Raw genomic sequence first — 16,163 nt, forward strand, 5'->3', positions numbered from 1 at the left:
ATATAAATAAAACTCCACCGTAGGTGGTGAGCTCCTAGCATGGAAATGAATGTTTTTCACAAAGATAATGGTGAGTAAGAGAACTCTCATATATTTGCTGTCACTTCGGGGTTGCCGGATCATAACACATAGTAGGTGACTATAGACTTGCAACATAGGATCAAGAACTCTCATATATTGATGAAAACATAATAGGTTCAGATCTGAAATCATGGCACTCGGGCCCTAGTGACAAGCATTAAGCATAGCAAAGTCATAGCAACATCAATCTCAGAACATAATGGATACTAGGGATCAAACCCTAACAAAACTAACTCGATTACATGATAAATCTCATCCAACCCATCACCGTCCAGCAAGCCTATGATGGAATTACTCACGCACGGTGGTGAGCATCATGAAATTGGTGATGGAGGATGGTTGATGATGACGATGGCAACGGATTCCCCTCTCCAGAGCCCCAAACAGACTCCTGATCAGCCCTCCCGAGAGGTTTTAGGGCTTGGCGGTGGCTCTGTATCGTAAAACGCGATGAATCCTTCTCTCTGATTTTTTATCCCCGAAAGCAAATATATAGAGTTGGAGTTCAGGTCGGAGGAGCTCCAGGGGGCCCACGAGGTAGGGGGCACGCCCAGGGGGGCAGGCGCGCCCCCCACCCTCATGGCTAGGGTGTGGGCCCCCTTGTCTTCATCTTTTGCCCTTTGGCTTCGCCTCAAAGCCAAGCCCGAGCGCGCCTTGTGCCCGGGGGCTACTATCGGCGTTCTGGGAACGGGGGTCCCCGGACTTGCCTGCCTGCGGCCCATGGCGTGGCTCTGCGAGCGGGCTGGTATGGCCCATCTTCACCAGCAAAGACTCAAGACCCACGTGAGGGGCCAAGCCTCGCGAGGCGGGCGACACAAGACCTCCTCAGGAGAGACCTCACCAGGGTGCTCGCGAGGGGCGGAGAGTTCAAGGCCGGGCAAACCTCGCGAGGTTCTAGTGACGTCAGCCATGATGACCAAGGCCAGGCGGGCGCTAGCGTGCAAAGTGTCCTTGTTTCCTCTTCGGTGCTAAAGAAGCAAGCGCAGGCGCGGAGTCCCAAGGCATCAAGCAAAGGTTTCCATATCAGTGCAACAAGACCAAGACCAGAAGGACGGCAAGACGGAGGTCACCGTGGAGCCCAAGAGGGCGTCACCACTAGAGCCTTTGGCAGGCGAAGACTGCTTTTGTCAGGATAGTTTATACTAGTTGTCCCCCTTCAAATTGGCCGTTGTGGGATCCCTTCCCGCTCAATATTTGGGAAGAGGACCAAGGACACTATAAATAGGACTAGCCACCACCGTAGCTAGGGGGAGGCGACCCCATCTGAGACTGAGGCGACCTCATCTTAGACTAGAACTAGTTCATCCCCACAATCACATCCACCAAGCACAAGAACACCTCTCCTCAGGAGGCTGTTCTTCCCCCCTATACTGTTCATCCTCAGCCCGAGAGGCAATCCACCACCACCACACTGGAGTAGGGTATTACACCACAACGGTGGCCCGAACCAGTATACATCTTGTGTCCATTGTGTTGCGAGTTCGTCGAGTTAGTTCGTACGATCTTGGCTAAATTAGGACGTGGACCGGTACAGGGGAGATCTTTGCGCACACCCCAATGTTCGAACCTTGAGGGTTTTGCCGGAACCAGTGATCCGACACCGCCGTCGCTTGCAAGAGGCGTCCCTTCGACGGTGTTGCCGCCCTCACCTGAGCCGCCAGCTGGAGTTGCAGGTTCAGCAGCGTCACCAGTTGGGGGCGCAGTGTCGAAGGCACAAAACTTCTTCAGCAAAGCCTCCACCTGGCCCTTCACGGCTTCGGTAGCGGCTGCGCAGCGCTCGTCATCCACATGCTCCAGCAGCTCGTCGAGGTTGGCGGCAGGATCACGAAGATAGAGGTGGCTGAAGACGCACGTCAGCACAACCGAGGAAAGCGTGCGGGCTTCCCCTTCTACCAAGGGGCCGATTCCTCCCACGACCTCCACAAGCACCCCGACCACATGAGGAAGCAGCTAGGTGGGGCCCTCATCGACGGTGGCTAGCGGCTCCTCCAAGCCCTTCTCATAGAGTGCCCGCAACGCCACATGGGACCTCTCCTCGAGAGACTTGAAGGCCGCGCGGTCCTCGGCCAGGACCTTCGCCTTGCATCAAGCTCGGCTTTCTCTGCTTCCATCTTCCGCTTTAGCTTCTCCAGCCGGCTGCGCTCCATGGCCTGCGCCTTCCCAACTGCTCTAGCTCGGCATCGCGACCCCTGACAGCGTCCTCCCAGGCCTTCATCTTCTCCTCCTCCGCCTTGTGGCCTTGCACCTCGGCCGCACACTCGTTGCATATTGTCTCCAGCTCGGCCTCCAGCTACTAACATCGATCCTGGGCGGCCCCGGCATCTTTCAGCGCCACCTCGCGAGCGGCCGCGGCCTGCTTGTCTTGCTTGGAGGTTGCAGCCGCCTGGCTCAGCGCCGCCCGAACGGACATGTCTGAGTGAAGCCAGCTAGAGACCAGCTCCAGGCGCCTGGCTACCAGGCAGGGGTCGACGCCTTGAAGATCTTCTCGCAGCAGGGTCATCGCAGAAAGAGCGCGCTGATACGTCTCCAATGTCTCTATAATTTTTGATTGTTCCGTGCTATTATATTATCAACCTTGGATGTTTTATATGCATTTATATGCTATTTTATATGATTTTTGGGACTAACCTATTAAGCTAGAGCCCAATGCCAGTTTCTGTTTTTCCTTGTTTTAGAGTATCGCAGAAAAGGAATATCAAACGGAGTCCAAACGGAATGAAACCTTCTGGAGAGTTATTTTTGGAATGAAAGCAACCCAGAAGACTTGGGGTGTACATAAGGGAAACAACAAGGAAGGCACGAGGCAGGGGGGCGCGCCCACCCCCCTGGGCGCGCCCTGCACTCTCGTGGGCCCCTCGTGGCTCCCCTGACGTATCTCTTCCTCCTATATATTCCAATATACCCTAAAACCATCAGGGAGAGGAATAGATCGAGAGTTCGGCCGCCAGAAGCCTCTGTAGCCACCGAAAACCAATCTAGACCCATTTTGACACCCGGCCGGAGGGGGGAATCCCTCTCCGGTGACCAACTTCATCATCCCGGCGCTCTCCATGACGAGGAGGGAGCAGTCCACTTTAACAGCCTGGATTTTGGCCCTTTTCTTTTTCTTTTGGAATTATTGGTTTTTGCTCTGTTTTTCTTTTTGGAGTGGTTCTGTGGCTTTGTCACCTGGGAAATCATCCTATTTTTCCTTCCCATGTGGCTCATCATTCTCAAAACTCTGCCAAGATCTTGTCACTCCACTGCTTGACCAAACCCTAATTTTTTCTAGGGAATATTCCTTTTTCTATTAAAGGAATAACCCTGTCTGCCCTAGGTTGTGAAGCAACATTTATTTCCATCACTCCTAAAATTCCCAAATAATTCTCATAAATTGTTTGGGTCATATCTTTCTCAGATATGGCAAAATATTTCATTTGTCATGTTTATCATCTTGCTCAAATAATTCATTTCCTATTCTGCCCTAAATGGCACATTGTGAAGCAAGTGCTATTTTCCTTTTCCCAATTGACCTCAAACTCCTTGGACACCTTTTCCTGTCTATATGATTGCCAAATGCCAAAATGCAACCTCATTTCCCTAGTTATTATTTAATTATGATTTTCCAAAGTTTCTACCGAGACATAAGCTTTATGAAGGTGGTGCAAGCTAGGCATATCCAAATGAGTTGCCATTTTGCATGATCCCTCATATCATTATATCATAGCCCTCCACCAAAGTAGAGCTCATTTCATGCCTCCATGTGAGCTCATCTTCAATCCTTTGATTCTGTCCAAAATTTCAGTTTGTGAAGCAAGTATTCTATATCCTGCTCCATTTTGGCTGCCAATTTTTCTAGGCCTTCTATTATCCATATAACCTACCTCCACCATTTTGGGCATGGTTCATCAAGCCAATATTTCTCTAGAATTTTTGCAAGATTCTGGACAGAGGGAATAGCTGTGAAGGAAGTACCATTTTGGTAAAACCAATTGGTATGAAACTTTTACAGCACCTTTATCTGGCCAAATCACTAAGCCCTGCCAAGTTTTACCTCAAGTGGTTACTCCATGTGAGTGCATCATCCAAATCTTGATTCTGGACGCATAATGTGAGTTACAAAGCAACTATGTTAGTTTGTGCTTCATTATGCCTCAAAACCTCCAGGATCATAGTCCGTCCTTAGTTAATCACCCAAAAAAACTCTTTGGCACCAGTAAAATCCCTGTTGATCACCAGTGTTCACCCAAGCTTACTGCAGTAAACTTCAGAGGGTGATTTCCAGTTAACCAGAGCAGTTTTAACCAAACTACCACCACGGTTGCAACCTCCCCTGGACGGGCAAAAACCCCAGACATTGTTTGGCTTAGCTTGTGGCACTGTGTGCACCAGTGCGCGCGGTGACCACCGACTTGGCATGTAGTGCGCGCGTCTAGAATGGCTTCTTGCTCGGGCCCCTCCTCTGCTCGGCGTCTCAGCGAGCACGAGCATGTCCAACTGTTTTACCGCGTTGTCGCCGTCTTCCTGGACCTCTCCCCCTCTCCGTAAAACACCTCGCCGACGCTCACCGACACTCGCCCACGGGTGCACTGTGGCCGACCAAGTATTAATGGCGCCGTGGCTTCTTCCTCTTCTTTTCCCCGAGCTCCGCTCGCCCGGCGACACCCAAGCCCATGCCCCTCGCCCCCGCCTATATAAGGCCACCTTGAGGCCCTCCCGAGCTCACCAGACTCCTCACCTCTCCCCTCTAGGCCAACCCGACCACCCAAACGAGCTCAAGGAGCTCTCATTGCCCTCCCAGGGCCATAGCTTCGCCGCTGTGCTCTGCTCAAATCCGGCCGACCCGAGCCACCCCTCCACTCCCTGATCTCACCCTCATCTTCCCCGTGCTCCTGCGAGTCTCCTCAACCCCACGCCTTGCCGCTGGAGCAGCCACATCGCCATTCCCGCATCTGCCCGAACCGCCGTCCGCCGGGGTTCATGTCGTCGTCGCCTCTGTCCATTCTAGAGCCCGTGACCTCCACCTTCAGGTGCGGCTCCTCCTGCTGAGCTCGCCCATAGGTCGAGCGAGGCGAGGGTGGCCGGAGCCGGCCGGACGAGCCCCCGCGCCGGCGACCTCCCTCTGCTCCGCAGGCGCGAGCGAGGTAGATGAAGATGACGACCCCCCTGCCAATTGGCCTCGGGCCCCGCGCGTCAGCCCCTCAGCCATTTACCCCGCCCTCCACGTCAGTTACGTGGAGTCGAATTCCCAGGCAATCCGTTTTCTTCTTCCGAAAGCGTATTCTGCTTCTACTTCAGCCAAAGTACGCTTTCCTTCACTGAAGACGTATTTTCTCTCTGTTACAGCGAGAATACGTTTTCCAGAGGAGAAGGCGTATTTCCTGGAGTGCGCTTTCAGTTTTTCTGGCTAAGGGTCTGTTTTGTGATGATTTTCATTACTGATAGGTCCCCGATAGAAAAACATTCATATCTTTTTGCTCCTAACACCAAATGAGGTGATTCCAAAGCTCACTTCTTCGTTTCATCGAGCCCGTTCCGATGGAATCATTTTCACCATGTTTTGACATCTAAAAATGAGCGTTTTGCCCCTGCCTTATTCAGCCCCCTCCAAGAGAGAACGTTTTCCGGCGATCCTTTCCGCAAGTTTCTCGCACTTTGTCCCGGTGATTTCTTCCACCCCAGGCAAGACACACCCTCCATTTGCATGATTTCAATGCAGTGACATGGTTTAAATTATTTTAACTTGTTTAAAATATTGCTTTAGCTACATGAATTTTTGCATGGCAATTTCTCGTAGCTGTATTTTGATCTTGTTATTGCCATGATGTTGCTTGGAGTTCTAGGACCTATATTTTGCAGCTTATGCGGTTGACATGTTGCCATTGGATTATTAGTGGCTTATGTTATGATTATTTTCATGGTGGAGTTGGATATGACATTTTTGGAGTATTACTTTGGATGTCACGCTGCCTTTGGATTATAAGTGGTTAGTATGATTATTTTCATGATGATACCTGTTATTATATTTTGGAGTATTACTTTGGATATCATGCTGCCTTTGGATTATTAGTGATTAGTATGATTATTTTCATGATGATACATGTTATTATATTTTGGAGTATACTTTGGATATCATGCTGCCTTTGGATTATTAGTGGTTAGTATGATTATTTTCATGATGCTAGTTGATGTTCTGTTGCTTGGAAGTATTATTTTCGGGTATGGGGTTTACATGTGGATCTTAGCCGAATAGCTTTATTCTTGTGTTTGAAGTAGTAGGAGTATTGTTTTCGGATTCATCATGACAGAAGTATTGTGCTACCCTTGGAGTATTTTGAGATGATGATATTATGTTTGGATTATTTGTTGGATATTGCTATGACTTGGATTATAGTTTGATAGTTAATACCTGAGTATCAGTTTTCACAGTTATATTTTTGGGGATAAATTCCGTCATTAAGTTGGTCAGGTGCCACCGAACCCTGCTTTTCCAGTGCAACCACATTTGCCTTTTTGGGAAGGCCCTAATGCGCTCTATTGTCATGTCTCTCGTCGGTGCCTCCAATGAGGGAAGGTTATGGGCGTGCGTACCCTGGCCCGGTAAGCAGACATAACCTTGTGTGCCCATTGTTGTTGTTATGGATCTGGTCCCCGTGAGGAACGTTTTGGCCACGACGGTGGTCGGTGTGTCTTTCGTAGACACGGGGCCACCTACAACTAGCCTAGTGGGGAGTGAGTCGGAGTGGCCGGGAGATTGTCATGGCAGTAGGTCGGTTTTGTCGGAACGTCGTTGGTCCACCCGAATGGGAGTACGAGGCCATGGGTTCTGTGGTGTGGGTACAATGTGCTACCTCTGCAGAGTGTATTAATCTATCGATAGTCGTGTCCTTGGTCAAGGGTATGGGTTCGTACTAGGTCCCACCATTCGATCAACACTCACATGACAGAATGACTTATAGGTGATTTATATGATGATATATTGTGAGAAGTAACAGTTTGGCAGGATGTTGATAATGATGTTGGAGACCAAGTGTTGGTCATGGTTGTGATCGCCAAAAAGATCACAGATTGAGACCAAGTGTTGGTCATGGTAGTGATCGCCGGAAAGATCACCGTGTGGTTTTGATCATAAGTTGATCGAGATGGTATATTGCTTGGCCGGTTAGCAAAGAGAGAGATGGTTACAAAGATCTGAGATGGTTATTTATCAATATTGTATCAGTTTCATGCCATGCTTAGTAGTTGCTCCATCATGGTAGTTGTTAATTATTTAACCTGCTAATGCTATGGTATTGTCTTTCCTTGATGTTTATGGTTGTTGTGAGCTTGCAAGTACATTCAATGTACTGACCTGACGTGTCATGCCAGATTGCAGGTGATGTCGTGATTGCTTGATTGTTTGTTGAGGTGTTCGTCCATGCGAGCCAGATCGTGTCCCAGCCAGAGTCCCTGCGGAGTGGAGTTCACCACCTTCGTTGTTGTTCCGCTGCTAGAAGTTTTCCGCTGCTACGAGTTGTTCCGCTGCTAGCATAGAGCAAGAGTAGTATCGCAGGCATAGTGTCGCCATGCTGATGTGATCATTGTAACATCAGACCCATGTAATTATTATTTTTGTAATAAGAGATGATTTGTTCTATGTCAAGCAGTGCCATATTCCAGAGACTTCTCCTCGATCTCTGGGCTGTAATACAAGGCGTTCCGGTTTCTCTGAGCCGGGGTGCCACATCCACCCTCGGGGTTGAGGGTATGTACCAGTAGCTATGTGTGTGATCTCTCTCACTCTCTCTCATGTTCTTGAGGTGGTACGATCTTGATGTATCGTGAGCTTTGCTATTATAGTTGGATCTTATGGTGTTTCTCCCCCTCTACTCTCTTGTAATGGATTGAGTTTTCCCTTTGAAGTTATCTTATCGGATTGAGTCTTTAAAGATTTGAGAACACTTGATGTATGTCTTGCACGTGCTTATCTGTGGTGACAATGGGATATCATGTGATCCACTTGATGTATGTTTTGGTGATCAACTTGTGAGTTCCGTGACCTCGTGAACTTATGCATAGGGGTTGGCACACGCTTTCGTCTTGACTCTCAAGTAGAAACTTTGGGGCACTCTTTGAAGTTCTTTGTGTTGGTTGAATAGATGAATCTGAGATTGTGTGATGCATATCGTATAATATTACCCACGGATACTTGAGGTGACATTGGAGTATCTAGGTGACATTAGGGTTTTGGTTGATTTGTTTCTTAAGGTGTTATTCTAGTACGAACTCTAGGATAGATTGAACGGAAAGAATAGCTTCGTGTTATTTTACTACAGACTCTTGAATAGATCGATTAGAAAGAATAACTTTGAGGTGGTTTCGTACGTGTCTGCGTTCTGGGGACGGGGGTCCCCAGACCTGCCTGCCTGCGGCCCATGGCATGGCTGAGCCAGCAGGCCATACGGCCCATCTTCATCAACAAGGCATCCCATACCCTCACGAGGCGGACGATGCAGGACCTCCTCTAGAGTGGCCTAGGTAGGCAGGCTCACGAGGAGCGGAGATATCAAGGCAGGGCAAACCTCACGAGTCTCTCGTGACGTAAGCCATGACGATCGACACCAGGCGGGCACCAGCGCACGCAGCGTCCTTGTTTCCCCTTTGCTAAGAAGGAGGCAAGCGCAGCCGCGGAGTACCGAGGCCTCAGGCAAAGGTTTCCATTTCGGTGCAACAAGACCAAGACCAGGCGGATGGCAAGGCGGACGTCATCGTGGAGCCCAAGATGGCATCACCCCAGAGCCTTTCATAGGCGCAAACAACCTTTTGTCAGGATAGCTTGTACTAGCTGCCCCCCTTCAAATTAGCCCGCCATTGTTGGCTCCCTTCTAGCTAAATATTTCGGAAGAGGACCAGGGCCTATATAAGTAGAGCTAGCCACCATAGTGGAGGGATGGGATCTCATCTCATCTTAGCTTGAGGGAATCTACACACCACAAGTTCATACGCACAAGAACACCTCAACATCAGGAGGTTGTTCTTCCCCTTGTATTGTTCATCATCAGCCCAAGAGGCAACCCACCACCACCACACTGGAGTAGGGTATTACACCACAACGGTGGCCCGAACCAGTATAAACCCCGTGTCTTTCTGTGTTGTGAGTTCATCGAGTTCGTCCGCAAGATCTTAGCGAGCTAGAGCGTAGATCGGTAGGAGGGAAAGTCTTTGTGCGCACCCCAGTATTCGAACCTTAAGGGTTTGCCGGAACCCCACATCCGACATTTGGTGCGCCAGGTAGGGGTGCACCGTAGTTACCCTTTCGTCGGTTTGTCGCTCTGTCGCTCCGTCGTCTCCATGGCGGACGCTCGCCGTGCTCGAGCTGAGCGTCGGGCTACCCTCGCCGCCCGCGTCGCTCAGACGGCTCCCATCGGCGGCCACCTCATCGCTCTCCGTCCCCCACCGCCAATGCTGCCACAATCCCGGCGGGGAACGAGCAGCAGGCGTCCTCGGTGCATCCTTCAGTGCGGTAGGACGGCCGCACCGCTACTCCATCACTCACCCTGCTGGTTCTTCGTCCCATGCGCACCGCACTCCCATGGAGGCACGGGCCGCGCTCATCGCGGCGAACAAGCTCCTGCGTTACCGCCCCGTCGACGACCTCTATGAGGAGTGGCTCGACCGTGTCACCGAGCTCGTCCGTGCCGCAGGGGGTTCTCCGACGCCGTCCCACTCTTTGCCTCCCCCTAAACCAGCCGCAGGCGACGGGGCTCATGGCATGCCTCCACCGCCTCAACCCCAAGACGGTGCCTTGGCACCAAGGTGCGCGCCTCCACGGCGTGATCCACCGCGCCCGGCGCCCGTGCATGAAAAAAGAAGCTACCAAGAAATCCCGCGACCGCGAGAAGCTGCACCGGCGCTCCCCGCGCCACCTCGTGAAGACCGCATGCCGCCTGCAGCGGCACAGCATGGACCTCGTCAACACCTAGCTCCACCTTTGAAGCGGGCCCCAGCAACCACGGCCGGCTACCGCGCCTTCACCCCTGAGCTGGGTAGCGTCGCCTGGCCAAGAAAGTTCGTCAAGCCAGATCTACCTCCTCGATACGACGGCACCGCCGACCCCGCGGAGTTCCTGCAGCTCTATGAGCTGAGCATTGAAGTGGCCAACGGCGACGAAAAAGTCATGGTGAACTGGTTTCCCATGGCTCTCAAGGATGGGGCCCGCTCATGGCTCCTGAACCTACAGCACGGCTCGATCGCCTCCTGGGACGAGAGGCACGACCGTTGTGGGCGATCTACGTCGCATCAAGCAACAGCCAGGAGAGACCCTCTAGAAGTACATCCAGCGCTTCAACAACACTCGCCTCAAGATCCCCAAGGTCACGGACGAAGCCATCATCTCCGCATTCTCAGACGACGTCCGTGACGTCAAGATGAAGGAAGAGCTGGCTATCCACGAGGAGCTTTTCACATCTCAGGAGCTGTTCAACCTGGCGAGGAAGTGCGCAAGAGCTGAGGAGGGGCGCCTCTCTCTCCTTGAGCTGCCAGCTAGAGGAGTGGAGGAAAATAAGGCCAAGACCAAGGACGTGAAGCGCAAAGAGGCAGTATTGCTCGCAGCGGAGCCCGACACCAAGCGAGGCAGAGATCAGCCCGAGTCATCCAAGAACGGTCGTCCATTATGCGCCTTCCACAACCTGAACACCCACAACACCAGCTACTGTTAAGAGCTCAGAGCCATACGGGAAGGACGCTATGGTCGACACCCCAAGCGCAATGACCGGTGCTACGGCCGCAGAGGAGAACACGGAGGCGGACGCTGCGACGACTGTGGCCTCCACCAGGAGTGGCGCGACCGGCCTCGTGAGGACCGCTGGCAGGACCAACCTCGCGAGGGCGCCTGGAGGGACCCGCCTCGTGAGGATTGCCCCTAGGGAAACGTCGGTCTTCCCCCGTTGCCGCCACCAAGAAGGAATGAAGACCACCACCAGGACGAGGGGGCTGGGGGCTTCCAGGAGCCGCATGCGATCGCTTGCATCTTGGGCGGTGCTCAGGCCCCAGCCTCTCAGCGCATCTTGAAACAGTTTGCTCGCGAGGTGAACGCGGCGCTCCCCAAGCTCGAGGCCACGCGCCCACTCAGGTGGTCCCAATGTGCCATCACCTTTGACTCGGCAGACCAACTCAAGTGCACAGCCACCGCTGGCGCACTCCCTATGTTGTGCTCCCCAGTCATCAGCAATGTGCAAGTCACCAAGACTCTCATCGACGGCGGCGCAGGGCTCAATATCCTATCCATCGACACATTCGACAACCTCCAAGTGCCCTATGAGTAGATCCAGCCAACCAAGCCTTTTTCAGGAGTGACTGACGGTTCCACCACACCGATAGGGCAAGTCCGCCTGCCCATCACCTTTGGGGAGCGCAAGAACTACCGCATCGAGCTCATCTACTTCGATGTCGCGCACATCTGCCTGCCGTACAATGCCATCCTCGGGTATCCATCCCTGGCCAAGTTCATGGCAGTCACTCACCATGGCTACAACGATCTCAAGATGCCAGGAAGCGGGGGAATCATCATGGTCCCATGTGAAGAAAGGGATGCGGTGTGCTCCCTTGAGCGCGCCTTCCAAGCCGCAGCAATCGACAACCCTGACAGCAGAAGTGAAGGCCCTCCGAAGACCATCCCCAAGAGGAAGCTGTCACGCCGCGCAGGACTCCAAGAAGATGGTGTCGCGTCAGGAGTCTCGTCAGGATCAGTGCCCGCTCCAGGGGCGCCTCCCTCCACCGCATAGGAAAGCGTGCCTGGTGCCCTCCTCAGGTAGGACTCGGGGGCTCTCTCCTAGAGAGCCTCAGACCTTGCCAACCTCATGAGGGAGGCGCTTGGGCACCACTTGGAGGCATGCTTCATGGCACGCTTTCCAGGAGTGCCCGCCACCCAGGAGTTCATCACCAAGACCACCCAAGAGCTGCAAGAAGCAAGAGCCATGCGCGGCCACAGCCGCTCACAAGGCGCAGCTCACCATCCAGGCAAGGGTGCTGAACTGCGCGTTTGCATCGACATCCCAGGGCTCGATAGGACCGCATCTCAGGAGCGCTTCTGGCCTTCGAGTGCGGGTCGTTGTGAGGGCCCACCACACAGCTACGTTCACATGCCCTTTGGCTTGCCGAGCGTGGCGTCGGCTGACCAACGCAACCTGCGGCGTGTACTGGCGGCTCAGGAGGCCAGGTACCACGCCGTCCTAGAAGAGATGGAGACAGTCTTCAGGGAGTCTCCCAAGCCCCCAGAGCCTCCCGAGGCTCAGGGTCCCAGTGGCTCATGACAAGCCATTCCTTCAACGCGTGGCTTCAGCTACACCAACTCTACTTCGTCTACTGTACCAAGTGACATCTTCCAAGTTCATTTAAGCTAGGAGTGCCCCTCGGGCTGCATTATTCCCAGGCCACAAGGGTCCGTCCCTATGGCATGTATCCCTTTTGCTTATGTCTTTAGCTTACCTTGTTGGGGGCGCCCCTCAGGCTGCATCATCCCCACGCCGCTCGGGCCGGACCCAGTGGCATGTATCTTCCTACATTTACCTAAGTCGATCTGCTCTTCATGCTTAACCAGCCAACTGCTATCGCCTGGATCACCGCCTGCCATGGGTCTGTTCACCCTATGCAATTCGCTTGCACGTTAAAAGGGGGGCTCCTGAGCATCGCGACTCAGGAGCTCTTACTGGCTCTCCAGCCCTCACCCCTGGCCTTGACCACGACATCGCGACCTGGCATACTAGTGGCGACTGAGCTCGCTCGAGGGCTGGGACCTGAGGACGTAGAGTGCTTGCATCTAACCGCCTTGCAGGGACATACAATCACAAAGACTCAAGACCAGGCGCAACCCGCCTTGAGGTAGGGCCTCGTGAGTCCCGTTTTGGCTCACGAGTGCCCAGATACACCTCACAGCCCTACCATGCAAGCCACGTGTCAGGGCGGGGCTGTACACGCCCCGGGGGCTCCTCCCGGAGGGGGCCCCCATCCCACGCCCAAGTGGAAGCTCCATGCTCCGCGCTGGCTGTCGACACTGCCGAGGAGCGGCTATGCCCGTGCACAAGCGGAAGCACTATGCTCCGCGCTGGTGATAAACAACTGAGGGCGACCCCATAGTCGCACCAATCTCAGGGAGCCTAGAGCTCAGCGCCCAGCCTCACCACAATGCCTCCCCTCGGGAGAGTCACGCGAGGGGCTAGGCACGGGGGCTGCGCTCGGGTCACGCCCAAGCGCATGCCACCCAACCAAGTCCTTCAGACTTGGGCATCGCGTGCCCCTCCCGAGGCCTCGACGAGGGTAGGTATGGAAATTGTTTGAACGTCAAGGGGGACTCCTGAGCATCGCGACTCAGGAGCCTAACTGGTCACGTAGTCCCTCACTCCTTGGTCCATCCTGGTCTCCGGTCGGCCCAATGGCGGTTGAGGTATGCACGGGGCCGGGTCTGCCGACGTAGAACATTAATCTATCCTCACGAACTCTCCCTATATGTTGTTCGCACGTCAAGGGGGACTCCTGAGCATCGCGACTCAGGAGCCTAACTGGTCACGTAGCCCCTCACTCCTTGGACCGTCCTGGTCTCCGGTCGGCCCAATGGCGGTTGAGGTATGCGCGGGGCCGGGCTCTGCCGACGCAGAACAAAGCAAATAGGAAGGAAAACACAAAATCTCAAAGCAAATATTACAAGCATATTGTTCTCACAATACCAAATGAATAAGTCTAAACGCCTCCACGAGGCCTGATGTATGTCGCAGGAATGAAACGAGGAGAATAGCCGCAGGTCACCCCTGGATGTCGCCCCGCCTGCGGAAGGTGCTCCCCCGTGGGCGATGATGTTCTCACCTTCGCCACCAGCCGCAAGATCCACGGCATCGCCAGACATGGGATCAGAGACAAAGCTGTGGAACTTCCTCAGCAAATCCTCCACTTGACCTTGAACAGCTGCGACGGCGGCTTCGCAGAGATCTTCAGCCACAGGCTCCAGCAGCTCATCAAGGCGGGCGTTGGGGTCACCGACGTGCAGATGGCTGAGGACGCGAGTCAGTGCGGCTGAAGACAGAACGTGAGCTTCTGCCTCCGCCATGGGACCGAGGCCCTCAACAACCTCCTCAAGCGCCTTCACCACGAGAGGAAGCAGTTGGGTGGGGCCGTCCTCGTCAGTGTCCAGCGGCTTCTCCAGGCCATGCTCGTAGAGCGTCCTCAGCGCCTTGCGAGATCTCTTCTCGAGATCGGCGAAGGCCACATGGTCTTCGGCCAGGACTCGCGCCTTGGCGTCACGATCGGCCTCCCTCGCCCCCATCTTCTGCTCCAACTCTTCCAACCGGTTGCGCTAGGCAGCCTGCTTCTTCCCCAGCTCCGCCAGCTCAGCATCACGGTTCTTGACGGCTTCCTCCCGAGCCTTCATCTCCTTCTCCTCTGCTTGGCGGCGGCGTACCTCTTCGGCGTGCTTGTCACGCAGGCTCGGCAAGTCGCCCTCCCGCACTTGGCAGCGGTCACGGGCGGCCTTGGCGTCTTTCAGCGCCGCCTCACGATCGGCTGCAGCACCGGTGGCTCCTTACTTCTCCCTCTCAAAAGCCGCAAGAGCCTAGCCCAGCGCCACGCATACCGCCAGGTCAAAATGAAGCCAGCCGTAGGCCAACTCCAGACGCCCGGCCACCAGGCGCGGGTCAGCGCTTAGGAGATCCACCTGCAGTTGGGTCGTCTCTGAAAGGGCACGCTCCAAGACGGCAGCAGGAGCAGAAGGACCAGGAAGTAGAGATGCAGGAGGAGGAGGAAGCGACATCATCACGAGGGCTTGGGAGACCGCGGGTTCCGGAGTAGCTGGGACCTCATCAGCCGCGCCAAGTACTGGCACCTCCGGAGCCAGCGGGGCCATGGGGGCTGACTCCATGCGGCGATGCTCCTCTTGGCCCCGCGAGGACGACCGGGCTGGGGAGACACGGGCGATGTTGCCTCCTTGCTCTGCAGAGGGATGCACAACCGTCGTACCCTCCTTCCTCTTCTTTGCCGAAGATGTCGGCCTGATCAACCAAAGGCAAGTGTCAGGAAATAACAAGTACCAGCAGGGACTTGTCAAGTCGCGTAGTTGCCGAGGCAGCGTGGGGAAGTGGAGACGCCCACGTCTAAGCAACCGCACGCGTCGACTGAGGTGGCATGCTTTTGGGGCCTGTGGTGCTCCGAACTTGACCCTTGGCTTTGCCGTGAAGCCAAGCCTGCGCACACCTTGGGACCAGGGGCTACTGTCGGTGTTCTGGGAACGGGGGTCCCCAGACCTGCCTGCGGCCCATGGCGTGGCTGAGCTAGCAGGCCGTACGGCCCGTCTTCATCAACAAGGCGTCCAAGACCCTCGCGAGGGGCCAAGCCTTGCGAGGCGGACGACGCAAGACCTCCTCTGGAGTGGCCTAGCTAGGCAGGCTCACAAGGAGCGGAGATATCAAGGCAGGGCAAACCTCACGAGGCTCTCATGACATAAGCCATGACGATTGACACCAGGCGGGTGCCAGCGCACGCAGCGTCCTTGTTTCCCCTTTGCTGCAATGGAGGCAAGCACGGCCATGGAGTACCGAGGCCTTCAGCAAAGGTTGCCATTTTGGTCCAACAAGACCAAGACCAGGCGGACGACAAGTCAGAGGTCATCGTGGAACCCAAGATGGCGTCACCCCAGAGCCTTTCACAAGCGCAGACTACCTTTTGTCAGGATAGCTTGTACTAGCTGTCCCCCTTCAAATTAGCCCGCCATTGTTGGATCCCTTCCCTCTCAATATTTCGGAAGAGGACCAGGGCCTATATAAGTAGAGCTAGCCACCATAGTGGAGGAATGGGATCTCATCTCATCTTAGCTTGAGGGAATCTACACACCGCAAGTTCATACGCACAAGAACACCTCAACCTCAGGAGGTTGTTCTTCCCCTTGTATTGTTCATCATCAGCCAAGAGGCAATCCACCACCACACTGGAGTAGGGTATTACACCATGATGGTTGCCCGAACCAGTATAAACCCCATGTCTTTCCGTGTTGTGAGTTCGTCAAGTTCGTCCGCGAGATCTTAGCGAGCTAGAGCGTAGATCGGTAGGAGGGAAAGACTTCGTGCGCACCCCAGTGTTCGAAC

Source organism: Triticum urartu, chromosome 1 (assembly GCF_003073215.2).
Source record: "Triticum urartu cultivar G1812 chromosome 1, Tu2.1, whole genome shotgun sequence".
Classification (NCBI taxonomy): Eukaryota; Viridiplantae; Streptophyta; class Magnoliopsida; order Poales; family Poaceae; genus Triticum; species Triticum urartu.